The sequence below is a fragment of the Urocitellus parryii genome, chromosome 7 (assembly GCF_045843805.1).
Source record: "Urocitellus parryii isolate mUroPar1 chromosome 7, mUroPar1.hap1, whole genome shotgun sequence".
In the NCBI taxonomy this organism is placed as follows: domain Eukaryota; kingdom Metazoa; phylum Chordata; class Mammalia; order Rodentia; family Sciuridae; genus Urocitellus; species Urocitellus parryii.
In genome coordinates, this window is record NC_135537.1 from 84,030,792 (window position 1) to 84,055,002 (window position 24,211).

At 52.3% G+C, this 24,211-nt stretch overlaps 1 pseudogene; it reads left to right on the plus strand.

Annotated features, from left to right (window-relative positions):
* LOC144256001 (paired box protein Pax-8-like) overlaps positions 1-23,720 on the plus strand; it is a 55,524-nt pseudogene extending 31,804 nt beyond the window's left edge.
* The last annotated feature ends 491 nt before the right edge of the window (positions 23,721-24,211 follow it).

Here is a 24,211-nt window from a genome sequence, read left to right on the forward strand (position 1 = left end):
GATGGGCGGAGACACTCAGAGTCTGTCCCTTGCAGGGTCGCAGGCCCAGACCTGGAGCCTGGCTCTTGGCCCCCGGGATGGGTGGATTGGTCCCCTGAAAGCCTTCTCCCTGCCTGGCCACGCAGGTGACCAGGATAGCTGCCGGCTCAGCATCGACTCCCAGAGCAGCAGCAGCGGGCCCCGGAAGCACCTGCGCACGGACGCCTTCAGCCAGCACCACCTGGAGCCGCTCGAGTGCCCGTTCGAGCTGCAGCACTACCCCGAGGCCTATGCCTCCCCCGGCCACACCAAAGGCGAGCAGGTGAGCCAGGCTGAGTCCGCAGAGCTCTGGGGCTGGGGGCTGGGGCACCTGCTCCACGCAGCCTCAAGCCTCGATTTCCCTGGGTGCTCCGGCAGCTCCACTCCTGGCCTCTCGCCTGCCCTCACCTTGGAGCCTGTCCCTTTAAGGGTGGGTGGCATAGCCAGCGGTGCCATCTCTGTGCTATCAGGGCCGGACGTTGTCACTGTCAAGTGGCCTTCCCACTATGACCTGAGCACCCTTCTGGCCCCACCTTCCCTTGCACACCCCATGAGCCTGCATTACTCATGTCCCCAAGCATGCCACCCTCGTCCACACCCCTCTGCCCTGGCACACCATGTGCCCTCCTCGGAGAATGCCTTTCCTCCTACTTCTCCTTCTGGAAAAATACCACTTGGCCGCTATGACTTAGCTCAACGCCGCTCTGCAAATCCACCCCTGCCCCTCAGACGTGCTCCGTCCCCTGTCTCTGGTCCTGCGACCCACACGTGGCTCCTGGGGACTTCTCAGGTGCATGGAAAGGACCTAGTGGGCGCAGCGAGGCACAGTGGTGTCTGGAGGGTGGCACAGGCTCTCGGCCGTGGCTCTCGTCCCCAGCACCGAACTCTGCGTGCCTCTTGGAATAGCCACTCAAGGCTGTCCCAAGAGGGCACAGAGGCACCTGGGGAAATCGGGACAGTAGGTCACCAGCTGCTGGGAGTCTTTCTTCCCAGCACCCAGGACAGGTCAGCCTCTGGGAAAAGCTGAGCGAGATGTGAGAGGTCCCTTCCCGAGGCCAGCAGAGCCTCTGCCTCCCTGGCAACCACTGAGCCCTGGGTTCATATTGTCTGGGGAGCATTGAGTCTGGCCCCCAAGTCAGCCCGCTGAGGAACATCTCTTTGGGGCCCACGCTGATCCAGAACGGAGGCGAGACTATGTGTGTGTATGTACACCTTTAAGCTCTAAGTAGGACAGTAGGGGGTGCCGACAATGATCAACTGAACAGTCGCCAGTGGCCGGCTGGACTGCTGGCCCCCAGCCAGCCCCACAGCTGGGCAGTCGATCTGCGTCAGCGATTTTATCAGCCTTGGCTGTGACAACGATGTGGGGTGCAGAGAGAGCTGGCCATCGGCAGACCTGGGAGAGGGCCTGGGTGCTCATCCGAGGGTTGGCACAGCTCCAGGAGGGACAGGGCATCCATAGTGGCCTATAGGATGGCCTCTCTGTGGGAGCAAGCCTGCAGAAACCAGAGTGCAGCTCCAGCTGCCCCAGAGAGCAAAGAAACCCCCTGATAACACCTGGGCACCTGCTGGGTCCCAGAGCCATTTCCTGGCTCCAACCTCACTCCCAAAGGACTCTGCCTGGCTACAGACAGCCCCTGGACCCTGCTGGCATACATATTCGGGGGATCCAGGAATGAGAGGCTCTCAGAGCTAGAAGGGACCTCAGGGACCACCCAGTCCTGTATGTGGAGATAGCCCAGGCCCAGAGAGCACGCAAAGGCTTGAGGAAATAGATGGCTGCCAGGCTCAGGCCTATCAGCCCCTGGTTTATTCAGATGGTGCCACTTTACCTGCTTGGCAAAGATGCTTCCATATACATCCTGGTTTGAATGAAGACCAAGCAAAAGCATCTGAAAACCTTCAAACTGCCACCACCAGGCAGCCTACAGAGGAGGAAATCCAGGTGCAGACTGTGAATCACTCCTTCTCTCAGGCACCTGGCTGGGTGGTGAGGGGCACGGAGATCCCAGCCTGTGCCCAGGGCTTCTTAGGTCTGAGCCCCTGCCTCCCCAGCCTTTGGTACTGACTGTGCTTCCAGAGTAACACTGTGTTCTCACACATGAGCACAGAGAGGCCCTCTGGCTGGGGGAGCCAAGAGCAAAGCACTGATTCTCACACTTGACCTTAGCATGGGGCAAAGACACCAGTTTCTTGTCTGGAAAAACAATCGGGGGGAAATGTTTAACGGGAACTTCTGGTGGCCTCTGTCCTGGTTGCTGTTTTACTAGGGAGCATCATCAGAAGCCCGTAGAGCTCTCCTTCTGCTAGTTCACAAGCCTACCAAGAAGCGGACCAACAGAGCGTGGATATTATGATGCCAGAGACCAAGAATTTGGCAGCTTCTGACTCTTCCCCAAACCCCCAAATAATATCTATCATAACTGCTCATTGAGCATCTGTTGTCAGCAAGCATTCTGGGATGAATGTTGCATATAAGTTTGTAGATAATATCTCATTCACTCTTCACATCAGTCAAGTAGATCCTAGGTCTATTGGAATAGGGGAGTTCAGGACTAGGTCTGATTCCCACCTGCTCACACAGGTGAGAGCAAGGATGCAGGAAGTCAAGTAGACTAAACGCCTTGGCTTGCCTGAGTTCTGAAGCATTGTGCAGCTCTGCCCCAAATCTAGGTTCAACCCCAGAAAACAATCCAGTCATCTCTGAGATGTTTAAGCTATTCAAAAACGTTAGACTCTAGTTGTTTCTTTTTTCTTCTTTCATTGATTAGCCTGGTTTTGGGAGACTAGAAATATCTTGAGTAAATATTTTGATATCAAATCAACTCAACCAAAGGCCTTTCAAATTTTTCTTACACTGTCTAGAATTTAGGGATTTTATTCAATTTCATTAAGCCAGGCCAGGCTCTGAGCAACTCCGCCCTGCCTGGGAGTTGGAGCCCTCGGAAGGCATGGAACCAGAGCACCACTTAGTCAGTAATTGCTGCTACATGCTAATGGTGCCCTGGTGCCCTCCAGAATTGCCTGCAGCTTCCAAAGGTGCCCAGCATGCAACCAGAAAGCGCTGCAGCTTTATGGAGAGCCCTGCTCAGTGGAAATAACCAAGAGCACCTGATAAAGATTTGCAACCAAAATGAACAGCAAGCATCTTTCAAGCAGAATCTGCATGCTGCTTTTGGCTTGGCTTTGGAGAAAGAATGCACCTGTCCTGTGGACCAGAGTCAGACTCTGATGTCCTAGGTTTAGGACAAAACAGGGACATTTACCCTCGTGGTCCAGCCTCTACATGTACCAAACAGACATGGTCACATGCACTCATGTCAAGGGACTGGGAAGGGGGGACTCCATGAGATTGACAGGCAAAACCCCAATATTAGTGTAAGAAGTGGTCGGGATGTCATCCAGTTTAGGGCAGCAGGTGACACAGCAGGGCACTGGAATCTGATCCCGCCTCCAGCCCACAGGGGAGGGTGTGGAGTTTCTGAACCTCTCTGTGCCTCATTTTCTTTTCTTTTCTTTTTTCTTTTTCTTTTTTATTTTTTGTTGTTGTTGCTGTTGCTGGGGATTGAACTCAGGGGCACTCAACCACTGAGGTACCCCATTTTGTATTTTATTTGGAGACAGGGTCTCACTGAGTTGCTTAGCGCCTTGCTTTTGCTGAGGTGGGCTTTGAACTCAAGCCACCCTCTTGCCTCAGCCTCCCGTGTGCCACTGGGACCCACTGTGCCTGCATTTTCTATTTGAAGGTGAATACATAAATAGTGGTGTGCAGGACTGTGAACTGCCTGTTCCAGCCACTGGCATTGACCATGCTCAAACCATGTGAGGGGACAAGGAGAGACCAGTGTCCAGCCAGGACACAGTTCCTTAAAGGACACCAGCCATCGTGTACCTGGACTCTCCTTCCACCAGCCAACCTTGAACTCTGGGCCCTGGAAGAGGCACTCACACTGTGGGACTTGGAGAACAGCAGGCTTTGAGTTGCAGAATAGGAATTCCTTCAACAGGCCACCTGGAACAAGGGACACCAGGAGCCAAGGAGGAAAGGGGCCTTTCCTGGGGGAGATTAGGGCCCTCATGTCCAGAGACAGGCTGCAGGCTCTGGAAAACTTAGCCAGGTCCTCCCTGTGCCCTACTGATTCCTCTTTCCCCTGCAGGGCCTCTATGCGCTGCCCTTGCTCAACAGCACCCTGGAGGATGTGAAGTCCACCTTGACCCCTTCCAACATGCCCCTGGGGCGCAACCTGTCGACTCACCAGAGCTACCCCGTGGTGGCAGGTAGGATGCCAAGGCGCCTGGGCCGCCCGAGCCCAGCTGCGAGGGCGGCTGGAGGGCAGGGGAGGGCAGATGTGGCTGGTGTCAGGAGGAGCGTCTGTGGCCCCAGCCGGGAGAGGAGAGGTGGGCTGCAGGCTGGGCCTCCAGGGGGACAAGGGCGCGTGCCCCAGCCCACCTCCTGGGTCTCCTGGCGCCCTCCTGCGGGCACAGGCGGCATCGCACCTGTGGGCCCACGGCCACCTGCCGCCCGCCCGACCGCCGCAGGCCGCATCCATGGCTGTTGTGCATGTGCCCGCCCCGCCGTCTCACACCCCTCTCTCCTTGTTGTCTCCCTCCCTCCGGCAGATCCTCATTCACCCTTCGCCATAAAGCAGGAAAGCCCCGAGCTGTCCAGTTCTAGCTCCACCCCTTCCTCTTTATCTAGCTCCGCCTTTTTGGATCTGCAGCAATTGGGCGCCTCGGTCCCGCCCTTCAATGCCTTTCCTCATCTCTGCCTCCGTGTATGGGCAGTTCACGGGCCAGGCCTTCCTCTCAGGTACGACAGGGAGGTCCCCGTGCAGGTACGCGGGGGGAGGGAGGGCCTCGGGCTGGCCCAGGTCCCCTGCCCCACCTGGGCCAGCACCGGGGCTTTGTGTCCCGCGACTTGGCGGAGGTGGCGGCGCCCAGGCGCGGTTCCGGTGCGGTCTGGACAGGCTACGAAGGGACAGGCGCTCTGGGGGTGCCAGGGAGTGGTGCAGGCCCCCCAGGACCCCGTGGAAGGACAGAGACCCAAAGGCAAGGAGCCAGATGCTGAAACTGGGGACATTTGGTCTTGGTCTTAAAGTTAAAAAAAAAGGGGGGAAGAAGAAAACCGCATAGAGCAAAGACAGTGACCTTTGATCCTTTCTGGATCAAAGTCCTCAAAAGGAATGGGGGCCAGTTCCATCTGGGCCTCTGTGATGTAGCTCTCCCCATTTGCACAAGGCAGGGCCAGCATAGGATGCTCCTGCATCTTTCAACCGAGTAAGGGGGGGCCCTGACGGGCCTCCTGTCAGGAACCTCATCTGCTTTAAAACACTGAGAGCTAGAAGCAGGTTCAAGCCACCTGGAGAAAACCTTGCCCTGCACGGAAAAGGAGAAGCTTGCCCATCCACAGGTGGGAGCATGTATCCTGCATCCGAGGCTGGACCTGCATCCCAGGGCCAGTCCTCAGGTTCTCTGTCTACCTGACAGAAGGGCATCCACCCAGCCAGCCAGGGCCTGTGCTGTGTGTAAAAGTCCAGGTTTGTCTTGGGCAGAGACAGAGACTCCCAGTGAAGTCTGAAGGGCATCCACAGAAACGAACTACTTCAGATGTGGACCAGCCAGGCAGGAGGCCAACCAGGCAACTATTAGCTCAGCAGAGACCCATCTCCCTTGTGTTGGAGCTGTCTCCAAGGTGTGCAGGCATTTAGGGACAGAGAGAATGCCTCCTTGCCCTTGCTCCCATCCTGACTACCCTGAGAGGCTAGAGCAGAGACCAGGGCAAGAGGGCAAGGACACCTGGTACAGAGACAACCCAGAGTCAGACCGGCCATCTGCACCGTGCTTTCACACATGCTGGACCTCACAGGTTATCTTGAAATGAAGGTCTTTATGGGCACCAGGTATACCAGCTAGCTCAGTGAAGGGCTGTGCTGTTTGAGTAGGCTTTGCCCCCAGAGAGCCTTTGGATGTGAAGCCACTGTCCCAGAGGGCCAGCACCTCTACCAGCCCAAAGAGATCTCTGAGTCAAGTGCACGTATCCTTTCTCATAACCCACCCTGTGTTTACTCCCTAGCACCTAGAATTTTTTCCCTTCCCGGTGCATCCCCACCTGTAAGCCAGGAGGTCCTGTTGGTGAAGATGGACATTCAGAGAGTGGGCAGAAAGGCAATGTTTAAGGGCTGATGTGAGGGAAAAAATGTTGACTCCAGAGTTTGCAATGTCAAGAGGATGAATTCAGCAGAGATGGGTCATTCGTCTTGACCAGAGGACTAAAGAAGAAAAGCTGTGGTCTGAGTGAAATGGTGTCAGACAGACAGTGGAAGGAAAGGAGGAGTAGAGGAGGCTCGAATGTGTTGTGGGGTGGACGGGCCAGTCCCTGGGCAAACTCAGGTGCCTGTGGAATGGCAGGAGGTAGGTCAGTGGAGAAGTAGATGGGACTGGGAGAGATGATGGGGAACAGTTCTTTCCTGTGTGAGCTGCAGAAAGGCATGGCAGGGCCAGTGAGAAAGAGGGAAGGGCAGATGGAGGCTGGATGCTGGTACATCAGAGCCCACACAACAGCCCAGGGCCAACTCCCTGATCCTGAGGCCCCCTCCACACTCTCTCCCCTCCCCAAGACCTCCCTTTTAAAAATTATTATTATTATTATTATTTTGGTACCCGAGATTGAACTCAGGGGCCCTTGACCACTGAGCCATGTCCCCAGCCCTATTTATATTTTATTTAGAGACAGGGTCTCACTGAGTTGCTTACACCTCACTTTTGCTGAGGCTGGTTTTAAACTCGCTATCCTCCTGCCTCAGCCTCCCAGGGATTACAGGTGTGCACCACCATGCCCGGCCTCCCCAGTTCCCTTTTAAGGAAGGCTGCAAGTGCAGTCAACCAACATTTTATTGGCTCTTTGGCTTTTCATTTAGTGGACAAGCCCACTCAAGCCAGCTGTGGGACAGGGAGCTGATCCAACCCACAGGACCAAGCAGCTGGCAATAGACAGCAGGTGGTCCCTGAGGCAGCAGGCAGCCAGATATACAGCACTGTCATGTCCTGGCAGGTGACCTCAAAGCCAGGCCCAGATGCTGTTGCACTTCAGGTGTGAGCACTCATGGAGACCAGTGGCTGGCCCCAGAGCTGGAGATTCAGCACAGAGGCAAGTGCCCCACGAAGGGCAAGGCGTGTCCAGGCTTGGAGGGACTGGGTCCAGGCAGGTGGCTGGGAGCAGGAAGCAAGTCAGGGCTGCTGTTCAAGGAGCCAAGCCAGTCCTGCAGTTGAAGGGCAGGCAGGCAATGGCTGGCAACCGTGCTGACCTCGGGGTATTGGCCTGGAGCTCTTCACACTGTCTAGCTGAGGCCTATGGTCAAGGTTGGACCTATATTCCTAACAAGGCTGAGCCCTGGTGGGAGGTCTCAGAGGACAGGATAGGACAGAGGAGGACCAGAGGGGCATGAGCTCAAGGGTCTGGGGGGCTGCAGACCTAGAAGAGGTGAAATTTGAAAGAAAGGAAAGGAAGCAGAGACCGAGCTCTCCTAGGAAATTCTGCAGACAGGGAGAGGAGGGACCGTCTGGAAGTTTCCATTCCATAATCAGCTCAGCTGTGACCTGCATGGACCTTCCTGGCTCCCCTCTACTGTGTGTCCCGAGGGCCTCCTGACATTTCCTGCAACCCCTTTACCTGCTTCCACTGAGCAGCATTCCAAAGCTGGTAGCTCTGTTACTGTGATGTCCAGGGTGACTTCCCTTCTGAGTCTCAGCTTCAAGAAGGAGGAAGCATTAGGGAATAGACTGCCCCTGAGATGCCTGCCAGTCCTCTTTGGACAGCCCAGTCCACATCCCAGTGCGGATCCCGCAGCCCGGCCCTGCCAGTAACATCAAGGCCAATCTTGCCCTGCTGCTCCAAGGCTGACTGCAGCTCAGCTGATCAGAAAGCTTGAAGTTAGGTTTTATCATCAAAGACCTCATTACCCTCCTCCGTCCTTTTGTGCAAAATTATATTTAGTCCTGCCAAAGAGATTTCTGGGTTGCCATAATTCTCCATGCTATCAGAACAAGATAAGGAATTGAAAAGGGGTCACACAGAGGGCAGACATCAAAGGGGGCAAATGAAATAGTCTGAAGTCACCTCTACCCTCTGCATTCCTCCAGCTAAGGTCTTCCTGCCCAGCTCTGCCACTCTCTAGAATACTTACCAATGATCCTGGGGTGCTAGAGATGTCTTAGAGAATCCCACCTCCCAGCCAGTCAACTTGGGCCTGGGCCTATGTCAACTTCTTAAAAATAAGGCCACATTGGAAATATGTTGTATGCAGAGGAAATGGAATTACACAAATTAAGGATGAAGAGTCTTAAAAGAGAGAGAGAGAGAGAGAGAGAGAGAGAGAGAGAGAGAGAGAGAGAGAGAGTGTTAGGCTGTTCTGGAACATATTTTAAGCTCATGGCATCTGCTGTTTGGTTTCTAAGAAGGAAGCAAGGTTGTTGGCTTTCTGGGAGAAATATTATTATTTTCCAGTGCTAGGGATGGAACCCAGGCCCTTATACATGCTAGGCATGTACTCTACCATGAGCTAACTCCCAGCCTGCACATCCCCAATTTTTTTTAAGGAGTTGGGGCCAAGAGGGTTCTGGGTTGCTGGGATAGGCTAGGGCTGCACAATTGGGTGAGGGCCACAGGAGAGCGTTTTCCAGGAGGGCCAGGTATCATGGGAGGAATGTGTCCAGTTCTGCTCTGGCAGGTGATCCAGAAAGGAAATGAGGTGACTCCAGGGAGAGGAACATTAAAATATCAGAACATAGGGGATGGAGGACAAGGAATTCCATTTGCAGGGGCAGTGTGGGGACTCGTGCTGGGGGAGGGGTACTTGTGGCCTAATGGAATGTGTGCCCCGGAGTCTGCCCACTGCACTGCACAGCTTCAGAGCCCAGGGTCAATGGAGGGAAAGCCCCAGGATGAGGTCTGGAAGGGGGGAGCAGGGACCTGAGGCCGCCAGGGACAGAAGAGCACTAGCAGAGAGGTGTCCTGTGAGCCCAGACTGGTCCCCACCACCCTGTCCCCAGTCATGGCAGACACAGGCTGCCTCCGTGTCCTTCTTAGCTCACTGTGCTGGGACGCCCCTGCCCGCCAATCCAGGAGAAGGTGAACCCAGTCATCAGCTCTCCCAAATTAGCCCCATGTGACAGGCAGGAAGACGTGGTTTGGAGGGATATTTCCCCCATCCACAGTCTGGATCTAGAGGACTCCCCATCCCCCTCTGTGGGGAAGGAGGAGGGAAGAAAGTGTCAGGCCTGGTCGGCCACCACCACCCTCTTCCACCTCTCCCCCATGCCACCACCCCTCCACCTTCCCACTCTCCCTTCGTGGTCCCCAGTGCCTGGCTGGCCTCTGCTCCCTGGGCCCACGGGGCTGAGTCTGAGGGTCGGTCACATGGCACTGTCCTTCCCAGGAAGCTCAGGTGTCCCCATGGTATGCTTCTGCCCGTTTCTCTGCTCCTTCTAAATATGCCACCGTTCCCTTCTCCTTACTCTGCTCCAACCCTCCCATGTTCCCCTGATGACCCTGGGTCAAGGTGAATAGAGCCCACCTCAAGGATCCCAATGGGTCCCACCCTGTTTGGTCCAGCATCAGACATGGCCAGACCCTGCAGTGAAAGTCAACAGGTGAGGGGTGGCGTTCAGGTAGGACCCTCCCATAGCTTCAAATAGCTGACAGCTCGTTGCAAAGAGGGTTTATTCTGCAAGGTCTACTGACATGGCCATTTCTAAGGTGTGCTCCCTGCACTGATCCGAGTCCATCTGTAGCATGAAAACCTGGGTATGGCGTATGTTGACAACTTCAGGGGACTGGTAATAAGGCACGTGAGGTTTATTCGATCCCATTTTACAAGTAGATCAATAGGATTAGGGCACATACGTGCCTGGCAAGGGCACGCAGAAGATTGGATACAGAAGTGAGATGAGGACCCCCCCCAGTCCTCTGATTCCCAGGCTGAGGGCACAGGGTCTTGTCCATTGGCTCCTTGGGCCTGGCTCCAAATGCCCATGCCAGCCTCTGCCCCATCTTGACTTACTGCCTGTCCTTGATACATGGTCACTCTTGCTGTCTGCTGTGTCCCCAGGTGCTTAGAGGTTTCCTGGCATACAGCACTTACTCAGTATTGTTGGAAAATTGAGATGTCCTTGGGGAATCTCCGGAGTGAGAAGTCAGGGAGATGAGGTCACTGAGGAGTTGAGAATTTACTGGGCTCCATGGACAGACCTCCCATCCCTCATTACCAGGCACCTGTCCAAGGGGCTGCTGTGTGAAGGCCTCGGGGCACCCAGGGGAGGAAACCTGGGCAAGCAGTGGCCCTGAGGAGGTGACCCTGGGAAGGTGGTGGGCAGGGCTCACAGGGAGCCTATGGAGCCTGGGAGGAAAACTTGGCCTCCATGAGGGAGGCAGAAGGCATCTGGGTCATAACCTAACACAGAGGTCTCAACCCGGAGTGTCTTTGCCCCGCTTCCTCCCCACTAGTGACACACGGCAGTGTCAGGAGACACTGGGTTGTCACACAGGTGGGAACTGCTACTGGACTCTAGTAGACAGAAGCCAGGGTGCTGCTAAATGTCTCCAGTGCACAGGACAAACTCACAGTGAATAATTAACAAGCCTAAAATACCATATTGCTGAGACTGGGACCCTGTAGACACCACAGAGACCACAGAGGGCCAAATAATTCATCACGCAACAGCAGCAGTTTGAAAGTGAAATGGACATTAGTAATAAATGTGCTTGGATACGGTCAGCACCTGGTTCCCCCTGGGCAAACCGGGCTATGCCATCTCTGTCACAGAACCTGGGGGTGAGCCAGATGCTGACCTGGAGTGCAGCACCTAGGGGTGGTAGCAGAGGGGAACAGGTGAGGGACCCTGGCTGTCAGGCAGGGGGTCGGTGGGGAGAACATTACCAGGTCATCTGCGTCTCCTAAATGGAAAGCTTTCACTTCCTGATTCAGAGGAGACACAGAGCCAGGGAGAAGGGTCTTCACAGAGTTCCCCTGGTGTCACCACAGCATGGTTATGTCCCACAAGTTCTCTGTGTAACAGATAACACAGATGTCCCAGTAACATCCATGTGGCTGAGAAAGTTTTCATTTTTTTCAGAAATGCAGGTGACCGATGTGCAGCTGGTGGTCACCTGTAAAAGCTAATCATCCCTCAGCCATGTCTCCTCTTAGGTTAGGGTTAGGCAGTGGGTTTTGTGTCCCTTGCATCTCTGATAGATTATATTCCCCTGGAAGGCCAAGTCAAGGAGAAGAACCCCACTCTCTGGTTCAGTGGAAAGGGTGGTGGTCGATGGGTATTGTCTGCTCTTAACCCTCCGAGCGGAAGCTGGAGAAGATGCTGAGACTCTGGTCTCTGTGCACACACTTAGGCGGGGTGTGCCGACGGCTGTGCTGGGCACGGGGATCAGGAAGACTCACAGACTATCCCCTGGCCTCCAGGATCATGATATGAATAACACTCATGGCGATGAAGCCATTGGAGAACAGGGAACAGAAAAGTGCTGTTCAAGTCCTTGCTGCCTGGAGAGCCTATGTCCTGACAGAGGCAAGGGCTTGGGCTCAGAGGAGGAGGGCAAAGACAGGAATGGCATCAGGACCTTGCTGAACTCAAGGAGAGCAGACGTCGAGCCCAGGAGCCCCACTGACCGACTGATGACTCTGCTGTGTTTTTCCAGGGAGAGAGATGGTGGGGCCCACACTGCCCGGATACCCGCCCCACATCCCCACCAGTGGACAGGGCAGTTATGCCTCTTCTGCCATCGCAGGCATGGTGGCAGGTAAGGGGAGGGGCCACATGGGGGAGGTGCAGGGACATTGCAAAGGAGGGGCAGGAGACAGACCGAATCCCATACATAGGCTTGCCAAAGGGCACTGAAGGGTGATGGACCCAAGGGGCACCTTGTGCACGCCTGGAGAAGATGCCCCTGTGCCCCCCTGGCTCCTTCTCTAGCCCCCAGCTTGGCCGCCTCCTTCCCAAATAGCCCATGTCCCCAACATGATGGAAAGGGCGGGGCTCAGACAGACCCATGTTCAAGTCCAAGCTCCCTGACCTCTTCCACCACTTCGATGGATAATAATGGAGTGTGCTTCGGGGACCAAAGGCCCTAAGCCAAAACTGAGCCTGACCTCGGAGCACCCTTGTCACGCAGTGATTTAACTTTGATGAATTGCAATCTCATCCCTTCATGAGATCCGAACATTGATGATGGTGATGGTGATGGGATTGAAATACAGCCTTCTCGTCTCCCACTCACTCATTCTGCATGAGCAGGATCCTGGTTCCCAGGTTCTAGATCTAAGGAGCCTGAGATGAGCTAGGGGTTTCCATCCTTGGTTGAACTGTCTTGGAATCTGCGTGCCAGGCATTTGGGGTTCTTTATCTGCCAGTTGTCATCCAGTGGTGACTTGTAGTGTCAAGGTCTGAACAAATGAGGACAATGGGGATTTCTTTGAGAAAGTCTCTGTCATCTAGGAGCATATGAGGCAGACCCTGGGGTGGATGGGCTAGAACGGAGATACTTCCACTGCCCAGAGAGGTCCGGGGGACTTTAGCTCATGGAGGGGACTCTGAACTCAGGGCATGTATGAACCCCATGCCAGCCCTGGGTCTGCTTCCCAGGCTCTGCACCCAGAGACTTGGCATGTCCACTTCCCTCTGCTGACCACCTGCTCTGGGCACCCTGTGCAAGGCAAGTGGGCTGGGCTCTCCTGGGCAGAGGAGGGGCAGGAGAAGGAGGAGGGAAGCAGACCCAGTGCTCCCTGGGAACCTGCTGAGCTGGTACTTGTTGCCGCCTGGTTACCATGGCGATGTGCTTAATGCAGCATTGAAAATACAGAATACTGACTCCTCTCTCCCTCCTGGCCCCTGACTCCCTCCCTCCCTCCCTTCCTCTTCTGGAGCGTGAAATGAGATTGGTCAAGATAAAAAAGGAAAAGATTCGGTTATTTTTTTAAGAGTGTGGATAATGGGGCCTCTAAATCAAAATCCCAGGCTCCAGTCTGCTCCCCCATCCCCCTGCCACCCCTCCACCTTCCCCTGCCGCCTGCTCCGAGGAGGAGGAAGACTCCAAAGAACTAGGTTTTCCTCTTAATTATGAATCATTCCTTGAGGGCAGGCCCAGGGCAAGGGGTTCCTGGGGCCCAGAGTCTGACCCGGGAGGTAGCTGGAAGGCTTGAGCCTCTCATCAAAGGCTCCAGGTCATTTCCAGTAAGGCCTCAACCAGAGCCAGGCTGTGGAGAAACACACACATACACACACACACACACACACACACACACATGACCACCCTGACTACAAGTGGATTTCGAGAGGAAGGGACCTTGTCTTGCACATGAAGGGCCTCCCAGTATGTGCGGCATGCAAATTAATTTTAAGAAAATGTGACACTATTTAAGTAAATCAGCTGGCTCCTAGATATGCCCTTGTGTGGATTAACTCTTAAAATAATTTTATTTTTGTAGAAAAAAATACGCGTCCATCTCTCTTACCACTGCTCTTGTGATCTCCCAGTCACAATTGAAGGGGGATTCCTTCAATTAATGTCAATAAACTCATCAGGCACCTACTGCATGAATGTAAGGTCATAATAAGCACATGAAGTAAGGCATGTCAATGACATTCTTAATCCCTGTGGAGAGGAGGAAGTGGTCATTGACTGTGCACTTGTGTGTGCCCAGACATTCATACATAGGACTTTGTTTCCCATGGAGTCTTCACCATAGACTGGGAGGCTGACGTTACCTCTGTTTTGTAGACAAGAAGACTTAGAAAAGCAAACAGTGTGCTCTGGGTCTTCACAATACTCAGCAGCTGAGTTGCTCACAAATCTTCTGATTCCAAATCTAGGGCTCCTTCCGCTTCGACATGCTGCCTCCAGCCACCCCAGAAACAAACGTAAGCTCTAGGAAGTAGCATAGGAGAAGGGTCAGGATGCAGATTCCTTGGTCCATTCACTTTCCATTGTGTTTTTTCTGTCTCTCCCTCTCTGTGTATCTCTGTCTTTTCCTGTCCTCTCCTCTCTCATTTATTTTTATTTTTTTGGTTCCAGCCCCACTAACTCAAGGACCCTCACATCAGTTCTAGAGCAGAACCAACACCTCCAGATAGATGGTCCATCCAGCAAACTAGCCATCTTTCCATCCATCCATTCACCCACCTTCCTTCCTTTCATCCTGCCTACCTGTCTGTCCAGGCAACCTTGCATTTTTTTTTAAAGAGAGAGTGAGAGAGAGAGGGAGAGAGAGAGAGAGAGAGAGAGAGAGAGAGAGAGAGAGAGAGAGAGAGAGAGAGAATTTTAACATTTATTTATTTTTTTCTTAGTTCTCGGCGGACACAACATCTTCGTTTGTATGTGGTGCTGAGTATCGAACCCGGGCCGCACGCATGCCAGGCGAGCGCGCTACCGCTTGAGCCACATCCCCAGCCCGTATTTTTAAGCCCTCTCTTGATCCATATGTTTTTCTATCTGTCCATCCACCCTTTCTTTAATCCCTCTATTTCTCCAGCTCCCCATCCAGCTATTCATCCTTCCACTTTTTATCCTAATTTCCATCCACATGTCTTTCCATCTATTTATCCATCCCCCATCTTCCATCTATCCATCTGTCCATGTTCTCTTGTATTCAGCCTTTTATCCACCCATTTATCTTTCCATCCATTTTCCATCTGTCCTCTCATTCATCTACCTATCCATCCCTCCATCTGTTCAACTGTCCACCTTTCCATCCGTCCATCTATTCTTCCACCAGTCTATCTGTCCATTTTTCCACATAGCCATTCTTTCATCTAGCCATCTTTCCATCTGTCCCTCACACCTGTCCTCCCATCCATGTTGTTGTCCATCCATCTGTCCTTTTCCACACCGTCTTTACCTTCATCTGTCCACGCATCCATTCTCCCTGCCTCTGTCTTCCCACCTGTCATCTCCTCATCTTGGGTATTCTCATCATGCACACACCATCTGTCTCTGGGTCTCTCCATCTGTTCACCACTTTTCCACTTAACAGATATCATGGAGATTCTCTTGGAGGGGATGCTGGGGATGCAGGAGCCCACAGGATGTGTTCCTCTATTCATGGAGCTCACGACCTAATAATGGAGAGAAATGAGTGATGAACAAGTCAATGAATGAACGAGCATAATTCCAGATGGTTTTAAGTGTGCGGAAACCAGAACACGGGATGATGTAACAGAGCCACAGGGAGAGGAGATCACTGCTTTAGATGGGTGATCAGGGAAGGCCTCTCTGAGAAGGTGTTCAAAGTGGTCAGCCAAGTGATAAACTGGGGCTGACCATCCCTGGCCCCAAAAGAACATCCTGTGTGGTGAGCCGTTTCTGTGAACTGTGGCCGCCATTACAAGATGGCGCTGGTTTCCCCTGTAGTCTGTGACAAACAACTCCTTATCAGAATGAGTTGGCACGCTGTGACTTGGCACCCTGTGAGAAAAGTCCACGTGGCAGCTTCGCATTGGGGCTTGAGGTGCTTTATTAAGGCTGGGAGGGGCATCCAGGGGAGAGAAGAAAAGTATCAAGGACCTGAATAAACTGCTGAGAGAAGATTCCCGAGTTGCGTCTTCCTTGCGGGCAAGGGGTCGCGACAAGTGGTGCCGAAACCCGGGAACCAGAACTTTCGGTCAGTCAGGGGTGGTGCACCGGTTACTCCCAGGTAGGTGGGATCTGCGATGGAAGCAGGGATAGTCCCAGTAGGTGGGATCCGCGTCCAAAGCGGGGTCAGCTCCTCTACAAAGAAAGAGAGAGCCTCATATTTATTGCAGCTGCACTGTGTACTTTCACTTTTGTTTTCTGTGTTTCTTTTGTTGTGTCATCTCGTTTTTGTTTTTTGTGGTATCTCTTGTTGTTTTTTGTGCGTCTTTTGTTGTTGTGTCATGGGTGCCGCGTCTTCAAGTCCGCTCCTCCTGGCCCTAGATGACCTGTTACGTTCCAAGGGCCTGGAAGTGAAACGTAGTACTTTAGAGAGATTTTTACAGAAGACAGATATTGCTGCGCCGTGGTTTGCATTTTCGGGCAGCCTTACTATACCTAGTTGGGACAAATTAGGGAAAGATCTGGATTTCGCTTACAAACAAGGAACTTTAAGGGGCAGTACCATTCCACTTTGGAAATTAGTGAGGGGGTGTATAATGGATGGTAAATGCCAGAAAGCTGTGAGCGAGGGCCAGGCTGTTCTTGAGCAATTGCATGAAGAAAAATCGGAGGGGTCACATAGTGAGGTAGCAGAAAGTATTAGGAGTAAGAGTGATGAAAAGATAAGGGAGTCTAAAGTTAAACAGAGGAGAAAGCTCTATCCGGACTTGACTGAGTTAAAAACTCCCAAGGACACAAGTAGCTCGGACAGTTCTGAGGAATTAGATCCACCCTAGCCGCTCTCAACCCCGCCTTCTCATCTTCCCCCTCCCTATCAGGCCCACAGAAAAGTCTTAATTGACCTTCTCCAAAATATTCACCATGGCTTATTTTAGGACTTTCAGCAAAAGAATCTCTACAAAAAGGTTTAATGTAGATAAACTTCCTATTTTCATGTTGCCCTGTTTTATTTGGCTACTGTCTAAAAAAATCAGCACTCCAGGTGCTGGACACTCCCTTACTAGTTTTTCACAAAAATATGTAAACAAGGCCTCTAGCCTTGAGCTGGGCTTCACAGTGCTGACTACATTTCTAAGATAAGGGAGTTACTAATTGGGCTCCATGGTAACAGCTGGCAGGAGGAGGAACTGGAGGGTCAATTAAGGAAGTCAAGATTTAAAGCACCTACGGCCCCGATCGCTGGATCGCTGTCAGGCTCCCTCTTTATAACCTCGATTGGGATGAGGACAACCCCAGAAGGCGGAAGAAAATGCAGACAAAATCAAACAAAATGCAATCGGCTAGGAAAACTTGGGGAATTTTTGCCCCGAAAATGGGCAGCTGACTCCATGTTGTTTGCATCACCATGGTAACCATGGGATGCCTGGCCGGCATAGCTGCTTCCTGGTCCCACCTCCCACACTTTTGCGGGCTTCTGATTGGTTCTTCCACAGTCACTCAGACAGGACTTCTAGTCCCGCTTTCCAGCCACTAACCTGTACTGCTGTGTTTCAGGTTTCTACCGGAGCTGCTCAGAGCCTGTATTTTTTTTTTTACAACAAAATGCCTACCTGTAAATGCTAACGAAAGATATCTTTTTCAGACAAAATTTAATTCCACAGGTTTCTATGTTATAGTCCTAAATTTAAGCTAGTTCTAAGTTAAATAACCTGACTTTTTCTCTATAGTTGTGTTACTAAATAATGTTCTATTGATGAGAGATATCAAATATGCTTCTTTATATTTTACTTTTAATTTTGAAGGTTATGAGGATGCATTTGCTCGCCACAGGAACAAGCCGGCAAAGTTCCTGTGATGACCAAAAAATCCTTATTTTCATTGCTAACTATAAAAATAAAAATGTATACTCAAGGATCTTATTTCAGTTACATCAAGTGACGTCACATAGAAGAGTGCACTCCTAGCTAAAAATAAATTTAAATGGATCCAAATATTTTAAGACCACGTGGTTACATGAAGTTAATACAATTATAAGTTATGTTCTTATTCTTTATATATATATTTTAGATATTTAGATAACCTATATTTGTTAATCTATAAATTAATTAGTACATGCCTAATTAATTAGATAATATATATTTGCCTAATTGTTTTTCTTCAACAGAAAACCCATAATTTATGTTTTATATTTACATTTATCAGATACTCTGCCTTTTCAGTTACAGATATTTGAGATAAATGTGTTTACTATAAATTTGCTTTTCAGTAAAAATACAATCAAGTAATTTCTAAATCTCAAAGTACAATTAATCAACACATTTTATCTGGGATTTTGGCTGCTAATCAAAGGATAGAGTTACATCAAGCTCAAGTTGAGGAATTGTCTGACCTAGTACATTTGGGTTGTATTGATCAACGAGCACATTTATGTATAACCTCTGTCAGATTTTATGATTCCAGAAATGCCTCATGCATCATCGGAGAATATCTATCCGGAACCTGGTCCATGGAAGCAGAAAACTTGATCCAGTCTCAACTAACTCAGATTGCTGTTTTGAATAACACCCATGTCAATCCAGTGACCTTGGGTCAATTTACCAATTGGTTGTCATCTGCCTTTTCCTTTTTTAAGGAGTGGGTGGGAATAAGCATTTTTGATGCAATGTGTTGCTTTGGTATGTTTCTCTGCTTGTGGTTTCTCTGTCGCCTCAAGGCCCGCAGTGCTCACGATAAGGCTATGATCATACAAGCTCTTGCAGCTTTAGAAAATGGCAATTCACCTCAAGTCTGGCTTTCGCATCTTAAACAGTAAACCTTTGACATGGTCATTGCACCCCAAGTTATTATAACATTGCACTGGGATCGACATGTCTTTCCTCGCTATTCTCTTAGTGTTGGAAAGCCCTTGCACTCTGCCGGTCTTGCTGCCATTGCACGCAGATGGGTTTCCACACTAGTGCTTCTCTATCGCTTTAAAGTCCGTGCCTTTCTTTCAGGGTGCTGTCAACTTGTTTGTCATTGTACACAGCCACAGTTCAGCCTCAGCTATCCCCCTCCGTCCACCATCGTCACGGTACAGGATGCGAGGCAAGGCACTGCACTTGAGTGATCCTTGGAGTGGACCTCAAGGAGAGCATGTCCTATTGCATGCGGGTTTGACGTCCTTCCTTACCCCACCTTATCCACGCCCCGCCCCACGAAAAAAGGCGTCGGCTGATATGGCCTCGGATCTGGGGAAGGCGCCTCCTTGGGGCTGAGCCATACTATGCAGCCACTTCTGCACAGTGGGATAGGACCTCTACTCTCGCCTGTATTGTCATACAAAAACAAAAAAGGGGGAACTGTGGTGAGCCGTTTCTGTGAACTGTGGCCGCCATTACAAGATGGCGCTGGTTTCCCCTGTAGTCTGTGACAAACAACTCCTTATCAGAATGAGTTGGCACGCTGTGACTTGGCACCCTGTGAGAAAAGTCCACGTGGCAGCTTCGCATTGGGGCTTGAGGTGCTTTATTAAGGCTGGGAGGGGCATCCAGGGGAGAGAAGAAAAGTATCAAGGACCTGAATAAACTGCTGAGAGAAGATTCCCGAGTTGCGTCTTCCTTGCGGGCAAGGGGTCGCGACAATCCTGTGCAGAGGCCGTACGGTAGGAAGGAACTAGTTTAGCCTGACAGCACACAGAGGGAAGGCCACCCAGATGCTGAGCAGCTGGGCGCACTCCAGGACAAGGAGGTGTCACAGCAGCAAGATCAGGTTTTAAAGGACAACTCAAGCCTTCTGGGAAAACAGACTGTAGACATGAAGAGAGGACGTTAAGAGGCCAGTCAGGGTGGAGTTGCAGTAGTGCTCGCAAGAGATGCCGGTGGCTTGGATAGCAAAGGAGGAGAAAGGAGATGCCTGTGGTATGTTTTGGTGGTAGAGCCGACCCAAGCTGCTGGGGAACTGGCCATAGGCATGATACAGGGATCAGAAGACAGGGATCGGGGGTCCCTCCCAGTTTGGCCATGGCAAGCCCCATTGGTGATGGTGGGAAGCATATATGTGGGCAATGAGGGGAGGAAGATAGGAAGTGGGTGAAAGGTGGGACTCCAGAGTCCTGTGAGGCCATATTAGGATTGAGACACCGTGTTAAATGCCCAGTTTAACATGCCAGCAGGCACATGACACACGTCTGAGGTCAGAAAAGGATCCTCAGTACCCTCTGAATATCAGTCTGTACAATCCTCTTGTTTCGAACCAAGGAATTAGATGAATTCTCTTGAAAGAATAGGAATGGAAATTCACAGAAGGTTTCTCCAAAATACTGTAGAGTTCTAACAGAGAATGAGCCAGCAAAGAGTGTGGGGAGCAGAGACAAGCCAGAAGCAGACCAGGACTTGGGCCGCATGGAACCCAAAGGCACAGAGGGAGTGGTGAGCTGGAGGGGCAGGTGCCTGGAGACAGAAGTAGCCATTGGCTGTGGGACTTGCAGGCCTCTGCATCGGCATGATTAGAAGGGCATAAGCAGAGGCCATGGGGCAGAGAAAGGGGCAGATGGCTAGAAAGGGCTCTGGGGTAGGAAAAAGTTGGGTTTTTTTGTTTGTTCGTTTGTTTGTTTTTGGTACTGGGGATTTAGCCCAGGGGCTTTTTACCACTGAGCCACATCCCCAGTCCTTTTTATTTGAGACAGAGACTTGCTAAGTTGCTTAGGGCCTTGCTAAGTTGCTAAGGATAGGCTAGAACTTTTGATCCTCCTGCCTCAGCCTCCCAAATCACTGGGGTTATAGGTGCATGCTGCCACCCTGGCAAATTTTTTGCAGGTAGAAAATAGCAGAGCCATGATCATAGGCTACAGGGCGTGATGAATGGGAAAGGAAGAGACCACTAAAGTAGAAAGAAGGGGACTGTGCAGGAGGACTGCACATGCCGAGGGAGGAGGACAGGACATTCTGTCTTCCCTGGTCCAGCAGGTGGACAGATCTGGTGGTGGGAAGAGGCCACACCCAGAAGTGTTCCTCCCCGAGCCCCCACCTCCACCCGGGCTGCCCTGGGGCTGAGGCCCAGGTGCCCAGTGTGTTCAGTAACTGAGTCCCTGTGCAGGTGAGCGGATGCATGAATGAGTGGCACTGTGAGGGGCAAACATAAGGCTTCCGTCTCTTCCACGTCCTTTGGAGCCTTCAGCACTCAGCTTTGAGAAGGGTGGGGTGAAAGCCAGGGTGGGGCCATGCTGTGAGGCCAGGGAGATGGAAGAGAGGGGCAGTCAACAGGGTAGTTCAAGGGCGGGTGCCCACCTCCGCTCCTCCTGCACTATGCCTACTTCTCTGCAAGGAAGCAGCCCCCACTGGACCCAACCTAGCTCTAAGGCTGGTTGTATGACAGATTTGAGTGGAACTTTATTTAGCACCTGTTTCATGGGAGACTAATTAAAAAGCTAACAATTATTGAGTGCTTCTTATATTCCAAGCACAATTATATATTACGTATTACCATGTTTAGCCCCATGAGTAGGGGGGCAATAATTTGCTCCATTGGACAAATGAGGGAAACGAGGCTCAGAGAGGCCAAGTGACTTCTCCAAGTTAATAGAGCCAGGAAGTAAGAGACAGGGATTTGACTTCAAACAGTCTGGGAAGAAGATGCGGAACCACAGAAAGCACTTAGCTCATAATCGCAGATGAGTTTCCAAAAGGCTGTGGGTCATTCACTGGATCTCAGGGTTGGCGGGAACCTGTCTTTGTAAATGACATTGTCTTATAAGTGATAAAGAAACTTTCTGGAATTTAGGGTCAAGCGTTCTAAGATCAAGTCCTGCCTTGCCATTTATCAGCAGTGTAATTTGAGGCAAATGACTTAATCCGGCTGCGCTTCAGTGTCCTGGTCTTTAAATTGGCTGTGTGGCCGAGTGCCCCATGGGATGATTGTGAAAGCAGAATTGTTGCTGCTATGTCAGAGATTTCTTAAGTAATTCCTCTGGGAAATAAGTCCTGTGGGGAAGCCATGATCTACTCACGGAAGAAGGTGATCTGGTCTACTCTGTGTAAATAAATTCATGCCCTGGGTTTGCTTACAATGGTGACAAATTCTCAGAGTAAGTTCCAGAACACAGCGTCCCCAAGAACTGGATGCCCTGCAGGCTCCTCCCTCTTCTCCGGCCTTCGCCTTCAGCCCTGGGTGCTACAGAGGGATACAACCTCCCCAGACCTCCACCTGGGAGGATAGCCAGTTCTCAAATCTTCACAGCTGGCTCCTCTTCCGGCCCCCTGCTGTGGCCCCTCTAGAGCCCCTGTACAGAAGGTCCAGGCAGCAGTAGAAGCAGGGGTAGAAGCTGGGCCCTCGAGCCCAGTACAGTGTTCACCCTCCACTAGGCCCTGCAGCTGCGTGAGCTTCTGTGGGTCCACAGCCTCGTTTCTTTGTCTGTAAAATAGGGTTAGTGATAGTGTCTGTCTCCTGGGGCTCCTTCAAGGGCTAGGGTGTTTCCGTGTGTTAGGGCAGCCCCTCTGGTGCCTGGAGAACAGGGCACAGCCCCAAATGACCCCAGTCTGTGCAGTTCCCGGTCGGACGCTGCAGAGGCCTCTTGGCCCTGCCCCTCCCCCTGCCACTCACCCACTGCCAGCCCCACAGGCTCCTCTCCCCCAGCCCCAGCTCCACCTTGGAGCCACCATCCTCTTCACGGACCTCTCACCTGTGCCTCCACAGGAAGTGAATTCTCGGGCAACACCTATGGCCACACCCCCTACTCCTCCTACAGTGAGGCCTGGCGCTTCCCCAACTCCAGCTTGCTGAGTAAGCCCAGCCTGGCAGGCCCCCTGCTGGGCAGGGCCGGTGGGAGGGACCAGGCCAGGCCCAAGGAGACTGAGCACTGGGCGGCCTCAGGTTAGACAAGGCCTGGAGACCTGTGTCCCCTGGCACAGGACATAGCAGGAGGGCAGTCTTTGCCAGGAGAAGGCAGAAGCCAGGTAATTCCTGACTTTGATCTCCCTCCCACTCCCTAAGGCCCTAAATCATGGTTTTGCATAAGATTCAGAGCTGAGGACTTGAGGGGAGGGCCAGGACGGATTCAGGAGAGTCTAAGAGAGGCCTGCTGCTGCAGGGTCACCCTCCTGTCCCCCTGGCCACGCTGATCCGGCCACTGCAGGCCACGCTGCTGTGCTTCTTCCTTAGAGCTGATTTCAGAACACTGTCCTGACCCTCATCATCCACCTAAGTGGGTCCCAGATAATCCTGACTCTGTACCAAAGCCCTTAGCAGGGAGCCTTGTTCCTCCAGGTTTGGCCTATTTGGTTTGAGAACTGGACAGCATGCAGAATTGAGATCCAGAGAGAGATAATGGCTTCAACAGGCTTCAGGGCCACTGTCCACCCTTGTCTAGCCATGGGACCTGGGCTATGGAGAAAGCAAGCCCACAGTGGGGAACTGGAGGCCTCCCACTAGGGCTTCCCTGAGTGGTGGCCTTGAGGGTATCAGAGCAGACCTGAACTGGAGAGGAGCCCTGGCAGACCTCCTGGGAACCTCTGCTGCTGTAACCTCTGAGCATTCTGCCCTAGGCTCTGCAGATGTCTACAATTCCAAGCCACCTCTTGGTTCACCTCAGCCAGGAAGGACAAGGGCAAGGAGACATGCAGGGGGTCAGGGGTCAGGACAACCTCCTGCTGAGCCTCCCCAAGCTGCTATCCAGCAGGGGCTTGGAGCCTGCTGTAGGCCTGGAACCCAGGCCTCCTTGGCCCTGTGGGAATCTCAGTCTGGGCATCAGATTCTGCGACCTGCTGTTGTCGGGCAATTCTGGTGCTTGGTTCTTGTGCTCCCATGGGTCACGGCTCTCTCCTGCCCTCTCCCTGCCCCCAGGTGTTGAAGGTCAAGAGAGGGGAGGGGGCAAGACAGGCTCTCATTCTGGCCGGCAACTCCGAGGTGAGGTTGGAGAAGGAGGAGACAGGGCTGGAGAGGAGTTAATCTTTGATGATCAGATAGGTCGGGGTGAATGATTAACTGCTGCTGTCTTAAAGGTCAGCAGAGGCCGGGAGGCTGAGCCGCCACCTCCCCTCTGACCAGCAGTGTTGTTTATTTCGATGGTCCAGGTTCCCCCTATTATTACAGTTCCACCTCGAGGCAGAGCGTGCCGCCCACCTCTGCCACGGCCTTTGACCATCTGTAATTGCCATGGGGACAGTGGGAGCGACCAGGCAGCAGGAGGACTCGGCCTGAGACAGGCCTCAGAGAGTCATACAAAGGAATATTTATTTATTACATGAAAAATAACCACAAGTCCAGCTTCGTGGCTCACTCCCCGTGTGGTTAATGTAATCGACCATGAAAGACGGGATGACCTTGGAGAAGGCCAAACTGTCCTCCAGGACTCCTTATTGGGCGCAGGAGTTCAAGGGAAAGAGGACCATCCCATTCCAAAAGACGGAATTGGAGAAGAAATGTTCCCTGGCTGCCAGCCACCAAAGGAGAGAAGGAAGTGCCCCAGGACCTGGAGGGGGCACAGGTGGGCCTGCCTGCCCGCACGGGCACAGGGCACTTGCATGGCTCATCAACACAGCTCAGCAGAGGTGGAGTGTAGGCAAGTCCTTCCACCCACAGGTCACAGCCCAGTTCCAAGGCTCTCCCAGACAGCCACCCTGACCCCCCCCCTCAGCCTCC